The sequence below is a fragment of the Hemitrygon akajei genome, chromosome 10 (assembly GCF_048418815.1).
Source record: "Hemitrygon akajei chromosome 10, sHemAka1.3, whole genome shotgun sequence".
In the NCBI taxonomy this organism is placed as follows: Eukaryota; Metazoa; Chordata; class Chondrichthyes; order Myliobatiformes; family Dasyatidae; genus Hemitrygon; species Hemitrygon akajei.
The window spans coordinates 51,472,519-51,478,518 of NC_133133.1; positions in this window are offsets into that span (position 1 = coordinate 51,472,519).

A 6,000-nucleotide genomic window follows, 5' to 3' on the forward strand; every position below is an offset into this window, starting at 1 on the left:
TTCATCCACCCCCCCCTCCCCGTGGGCGCCGGTTTCTTCTTTGTAGAGAAGAAGGCTGGGTCGCTCTGTCCCTGTATTCATTACCGAGGCCTAAACAATATAACAATTAAAAGTAAGTACCCACTACCCCTCATTAACTCGGCATTTGAACCACTTCACGGAGCCACCATCTTCTTGAAGTTGGACCTTCATAGCACATACCATCTAGTCAAAATGAGGGAGGGAGACGAGTGGAAGACGGCCTTTAATACACCTTTGGGCCACTTCGAATACTTGGTCATGCCGTTTGGCCTCACCAATGCCCCCGCCGTTTTTCAAGCCTAATCAGTGATGTGCTGAGGGACTTTATTAATCACTTTGTGCTGGTCTACATAGGTGATATCTTAATATTTTCTAGCAGCCTCCAGAAACACATTCACTATATCCGTCTAGTACTCTAGAGACTGTGGGAAAGCCAGTTATTTGTGAAGGCAGAGAAATGTGAGTTCCACGTCCCTTCGGTCAGCTTCCTGGGCTACATCATCAAGAGCAGGCAGGTGAGGGCAGATCCCGAGAAGATCTGGCCAGTGGAAGAATGGCCCAGACCCACGACCCGCAAGCAACTTCAGCGGTTTTTGGGTTTTGCGAACTTCTATCGCCGATTTATCAGGGATTACAGTCGGGTGGTGGCACCGCTTACCCGACTTACCTCGCCTACAACACCTTTTTGTTGGGACCCCGAGGCTGATTCGGCATTCACTGACCTGAAGAGGTGTTTCACAACCGCTCCCATCCTGGTCCAACCGGACCCCTCCCGTCAATTCATTGTTGAGGTTGATGCCTCTGACTTCAGGATAGGAGCAGTCCTGTCCCAACGATCAAGTCTGGATGAAAAGCTTCATCCCTGTGCCTTCTGTTCTCGCTGACTGTCCTCCGCCGAGCAGAATTACGACGTGGGGAATCGGGAACTACTGGCGGTCAAGCTAGCATTGGAGGAGTGGAGGTACTGGCTGGAGGGGGCGGAACACCCGTTTATTGTTTGGACTGATCATAAGAACCTGGGATATATTCAGACCGCCAAACGTTTGAACTCCCGCCAGATCTGTTCGGCATTATTTTTTGGATGGTTCAAGTTTTCCCTCTCATACCATCCAGGGTCCAAGAACGGGAATCTGGACGCGCTCTCCCGCCAATACAACTCCAAGGAGGACACTTCCAGCATCCTGTGTGGTGGCAACCCTCACTTGGAGATTGAGTCCATAGTAAAGGAAGCCCAACAGGATGACCCTGACCCAGGCAATGGACCCGCCAATCACCTTTTTGTGCCCGATTCTGTCAGATCTCAGGTTCTCCAGTGGGGGCAGACATCTTGGTTTGCCTGCCACACCGGGAGTGATCGGATACTGGCTCTCCTGAAAAGACACTTTTGGTGGTCTTCCATGGAGGTGGATACCCGTTTCTATGTCTTTGCATGTTCCGTTTGTGCCTGTGGAAAAGCCTCCATTCGGCCACCTGTGGGATTTCTTCGTCCCCTACCTGTCCCTGGTCGTCCTTGATCCTTCATCCTGGACCCCTCTCTCATCCAATACTTCCTGGAGGCTCCCGCTGAGGGGAGGGTACTATCATGGTCCCATCTGGCAATTCCCCATCTTGCTTTTATTTCCTTAATTGGGCCTTAATCCCCTCGTCTGATTTCCAATCATTCCCAGTTCCACTAATTACAGCAAACCTGATTCCCATTAGCAAACATAGGATAAAACTTGGGCGTCACAGCCAGGCTTTGCCAGTTTGTTGGTTGACTCTATTGTGAGTAGACCTTGTTTCCTGATTCTTTAGGACTGTCAGTTCTAAGCTCTGCATCATTTCCTGGATACTCTACGTAAACCCTGTCTCTGTGTAAAGACTCTCCTGGATACCGGTTCCCTGTTTGCGACGGTGCTAATGCCTCACGACTCTGCCTCCGCGCCTGTGTCCTGCACTTGGGTTTATCCTCAGCCTCGTCCTTACAGAGTCTGGTACAATCTGCTGGAAGAACTCAGCAGGCCGAGCATTATCGGTGGGGGTAAATGATCAGTCCTGGTGCAGAGTTTCAACCTGAAATATTGACAATACCTTTCCTCCCACAGCTGCTGCTTAGCTCATTAAGTTCTTCCAGAAGATTGTTTGTTACCCTTTCCTCTTGACTTAGCCGGCTGACTGAAATTAAAGCATCTCGATAAATAACAGCATCTACAGGGACTCTGTAGGGAAATGGAACAAACCTTCAGCAGCCACTCAACTGACCATGTGGCATATCATTATGTCTTTCAAATCCATGTAAGGGGACTCCTGCAAGCAGGAGAAAAACAGGGAGATCGCAAGCTGAAATAGGTTGTCTATCTGACGTTGCCCATTTTATAGGAGACTCACTAAACCCCACCCTTCCAATTTTTATGTGAAGGAATGGCTATGAAGGTATAACAATCAGATCAAATGCTGTAAGCTCTGTTTTTACAACTATATCTTCATCACTTGCATATTGCTGTGTACTTTCAAATATGGAAATATTGCAACAATCTTAAATTAATCTTAATTGGAGTGCTATGAGAGTTTTGCTTTCTTGTTGAAAGAATTTTCTTTGCTGGTTTGTTGAGGATGGCATTAGATTGAAATGTTACTTCATGAATTCCATAAGGATCTGTATTCTGTGTTGTGAATTACTTCTGGGTCGTTATGGCTACAGTGATACCTAACCAGCATTCAGACAGACCTATAACCAAGGGAGTTCATGATTTTAAACAAAAACATACACCTGCAGGATGCAGGTTAACCAGAAACCGATTTTGTGCAGAGGTCAATGCTCTTTAAACTGTTAATGACTCGTCAGAAAACTGGAGTTTTCCAGAAACCCATTTAAATTTTATGGTCAGGGAATGACTTATGTGCAAAGAAGGACAGGAGAGACTATTACACATTACCAAAGCTCTCCTGGCTTATTGTAGTGTGAAATGGATAATTTAGTTGCGTCCTTGAACTCACATGCAAATTTTCTCTTTGATTTGGCTCTTATAGTCCAGGAGGTCAATGCTTATGACTGACTTCCTCTTTGCTGAGAAGCGTGACTCCTTTATCCTCCTTTAATCTTTTTCCTTCTGGTTTCATATCCCTTAGGCTGCCTGTTGTTCCTCATCAGGCACAGGCTACTGCCATTGTTTGCGGTATTCGGTACACTATGATGAATTCTACACACCTGGGTGGTCTCTACGGTAGGGCCATCCATTCTGGTATGTGGTTGGCTGTTGTACTTCAGGGGCTGTGGCAGGAGTGTGAATTGGCTTGAGTGCGCATGGTGGTATCTGGGTAGTGATGGCTGCAGAAATGTTCACCCCATGTGTTTTTTTTGAGGATGAATGTGTCAAGAATCTTTCACAGAACAAATGTTGCTGAGTAGGAGAAATTTTTTCGAAGAATTGCATAAAATCAAGCTGCATAAAATCTCTGTAAATAAATAACACTGGAAAACAAAGATTTTGCTTCCTGAATACCTTTAGGTGTATCTTATGAATTTTGGGCTACTGATCATGAAAATCACCATGAAATTTCCCTATCAAACACCATTTTTTAATAAACTTATGTTTATTATTTCAATTTATAATTTAAGTCAATTAAATTGTTGCCTACAATGTAAGCTGGAAAGTTTCCTATCTTGTCCAGGCATGCTTGGGCATGCTTAGGCGGTGTGGCTGCTGCATGGCAGGACAGGTTTTAGTAATAATTACTGGGTTCAGGACTGTAAGGATGGAATTTGCTATCACCAGGCACAACAATTTCTATGAAGGATTTTGATATTTGAGACAGATGCTTCCCAGAATAACTGATGCCAAGATTAAGGAAAGCATTTTTGTCAGTCCACAAATCAAACAGGTCATCAGTGACAGGCAATTTGAAGAATACCTTGTGGAACTGGAGAAAATCACATGGAAGGCATTCAAGGAAGTTGCTGAAATTTTTCTCGGCACCTACAGAGCACCAAACTACATGCAGCTGGTTGAAAGCATGCTTCAAGCATATAAAACCATGAAATGCAACATGTCACTAAAGATTCATTTTCTGCATTCCCGTGTAGACTTCTTCCCTGCAAATCCTGGTGCTGTTAGTGATGGGCATGGTGAAAGGTTTCACCAGGACATTGTGGTCATGGAGAAAAGATACCAGGGCAACTGGAATCCATCAATGCTGGCGAATTATTGTTGAACACTTAATCGAGAAGCCTCAGACACTAAGTGCAAATGAAAATCATTAACAAAATATTTTTAACTTAGTTGAACTATTGCAAAGCGTCAGCATCATTATGCAATTAAACACATTATATTCAATAAAAGTTAATTTGTTGTTTCTCCAAATTCCTATGTGATACAAATATTCTGAAATTATATTTGTGCTCATCTTCAAGCGGTCTATCATAAACAAAAAAAATTCTGAGGAAGCAACACTTTTGAAAAAATTTGTTGTCCTGTGTAATTAATGTGAATTTAGGTAAGGTGGCTTGTTTCTGAAAGATACAGGAACAAATATCTTTGGAACTAAACAAAAATCATTAATATTTAGTTTTGATAAATTTGATGAAAGAGGAACTCTTAATTTTGGTAATCACTTAATACCAGCATATAAAGAGCAAAAATCATACATACTTTACTATATTCATTTTCAGTTTTAAAATCTTGCCAGATTTACTTCTACTCAAAATAAAATGTCTTTTTTTAAATGCAGTCTTCCGTTGCTTTAGTGCAATCTCGGTCAGATTGTAAATATTTTAGCAAAACAAATGTTCTGCTTTCTTCTATTTTGGCTTCATGGAAATTCCAAATTAACCATGTGATAAATATTTGTGCTAGGTTTCAACTATTTTATATTTCCCCTAGACTGTGAGCATTGGCAGGCAATTTGATTGTTGAAGGTATCACAGCCAATTCCAATCCTGGCCACATCCGACACAGGCCCATGTTCCAGTAAAGGCTGCTGGATGGTAATCAAGAGCAGGATAAGTCTTTTGGTTAAGTCTTTTCCACTTTGCAGTATATTGAGAGATGGTGTATGAACCACTACTGCAGACATGCCAGGTACTACAATAAATAAACTCTAGATGACACTAAGATCTTCAAAATGTGCTAACTTTTTATTGAAAACAGCCACTATGTGTGCTAACATTACACAAATGATTATATTAGTATATCACATGCACACAGGACCTTTTTAATACCTGCATACAATTATTCTATATATTCCTTGACCTAAGTTTGCTATACACATCCTACTGAAAGTCTTATCAGCTACTACACTACAGTCAGGACAAGTGAATTAGAAACTCTGTACCAAACTTAAAAGTGCTTTTGTTGTGAATATTATGAAAAGAACAAAGTGATTCCAGTATAAAAGGCAAAATACGTCGCAAAAATCGCAAAATGATAGAATGCCAAAAATATTCTGTTAATAATTGAAATGTTTGCATTCTATCTGTGGACAACTCTTTCCAAACCTTGTTAATAATCTCAGAGGTCTAAAAGTCTTCTGAGTGGAAAAGACTGAATTCTATCTAAAGTGTAAGATCATTGAAAGAAAACACACTTCCTGACAGGTTTGAAATGCATTGGACGTAATGTGGAGGGTGGGGAAACAATTGTGTATTAGCAGCAGTTTGAAGTCATTGAGTGTATTTCATTTCAGATAATCAACAATGGGGATGATTTTATTCCTATTGACTGTGACACAGGGATAATTTTGAATTGTTATGGGAACAGAAAACAAGTTAATTGACAAGTTACAATATATCTCTTTCAATTTTCCTAGTTTTTGAAATAAATCTTTTACATTTTGTGAAGGTTTCACTTATTGAACTTGCCAAGCTATATTTAAAGGTCTGGCTTTGACCATTTGTTGAGGCCTAGCATTCAAAAGCTAATCCTATCTCACTCCCCCTCACTAGTGATGATTACCAAGACAGAAAGGCATTCCTAATAACAGGGGTGGCTAAGGAATTAATCA